Source organism: Myotis yumanensis, unplaced genomic scaffold (genome assembly GCF_028538775.1).
Source record: "Myotis yumanensis isolate MYYU_CA2020_CCGP unplaced genomic scaffold, mMyoYum1.0.hap1 SCAF_2, whole genome shotgun sequence".
NCBI lineage: Eukaryota > Metazoa > Chordata > Mammalia > Chiroptera > Vespertilionidae > Myotis > Myotis yumanensis.
Window position 1 is genome coordinate 48,999,018 of NW_027223753.1, and position 1,374 is coordinate 49,000,391.

Below are 1,374 nucleotides of genomic sequence, written 5' to 3' on the forward strand. Positions count from 1 at the left end.
CCAGTAGCCTGGGGAGGTAAGTAGTATTACCTCATGTGATATCAGGAAGTAAGTTTATGGATTTAATTGCAATGTGCCATAAACATCATTTGTCACAATGTTACAAATTGGTTCAAAAGTTTTAAATAAAGTTAGGTGTGAAGATCCAGAGTGAGTATTTAAAGAAATGAAGAGATGTTAGGGGGTGACTGGTTAAAAAAAAATATTTATAATTCCATAGAGGAGAGCAATGTCACTGCACCAGATCTCTTTTAAATTTTTATTATTGGGTTTTCCCACTGCCTGCATCACGGGCCCCAGCAGCTCAGAATGCCCAAGAGGAAGGCTAGCTCCGCCAAGGGGGTGTTGAAGGAGGAGCCTAAGAGGAAATCTGCAAGGTTGTCAGCTAAACCTGCTCCTGCAAAAGTGGAAACGAATCCAAAAAAGGCATCAGGAAAGGATAAATCTGCAGACAGAAGAAGTGCAAAAAAAAAAAAAAAAAAAAGAAAGAAAAGAAAAGGGGGTTCGGGGAAGCAAAGGGAAAACAGCTGGAAGTGGCTAACAAGGATCTATCTACCTGCAGAAAATGGAGAAACTAAAAACAAGGCCAGTCCAGACTCAGATGAAGCAGGAGAGCAAGAAGCCAAGTCTGATTAATATCACATACCACGTCCTGTCAGGGGATCCTGTCTTCCTTCTTGTACAATCCTAAGGGATATTTTTTATCAACTGTTTTGTAAATGCAAAGTTTTTAATAGCTCTATAAACACTGTTAAGAGGGGTAGGATTGTACCCCACCCTATTTTTTAAATGCAAATGCTTTTTAAAAAAAAAGAGAGAGAGAGAGGTAAAATCATTTGCTGGTTGTTCATTTTTTGGTACAACCAGAAAATAATGACATATCGAATATGGGAGACTTTGATTGTCTTTGGTGGCAGCTTAACATTCCACAGATGGGGGTAGTATTTATATCCTATAATACAAAGCATATTAAATGGCCATTTGGAGTCAGTCATGCATTTAATATGTCCTGAACATTTTCAGTTACTTCCAGTCTCATATTTTTGGTAGAATTGTTCTCTTGATCTTGGCTCTCCCTGTTAGAATTTTGTGCACTCTGTAACATCTTTGGTGTGGTAGTCCAGTTTTCCTAGTAACTTTGTTAATGTGCCGTGAAAAATTGAAAATGAGATTATGTAGTGCATATGATATTAAATTGTGAATTAGTGGGACCTTGATATAACAGCGTATCAACATTTGAAGATATTGGTACTTGATACTCTATGAAAGAAAATTAGCCTTCAGATTTTAAGCTGGAAAGTCACTGGAATAACTGTTTAGAAAGGAATCACAACTACACGAATCTAGGTTTTTGGTTTGTACGTTAAGAATTGT

The 1,374-nt window shown here is 37.3% G+C and overlaps 1 pseudogene; it reads left to right on the forward strand.

The window, feature by feature from the left end:
- The first annotated feature begins 309 nt into the window (after window positions 1-309).
- LOC139001834 (non-histone chromosomal protein HMG-14 pseudogene) lies at window positions 310-636 on the forward strand (annotated as a pseudogene).
- The last annotated feature ends 738 nt before the right edge of the window (window positions 637-1,374 follow it).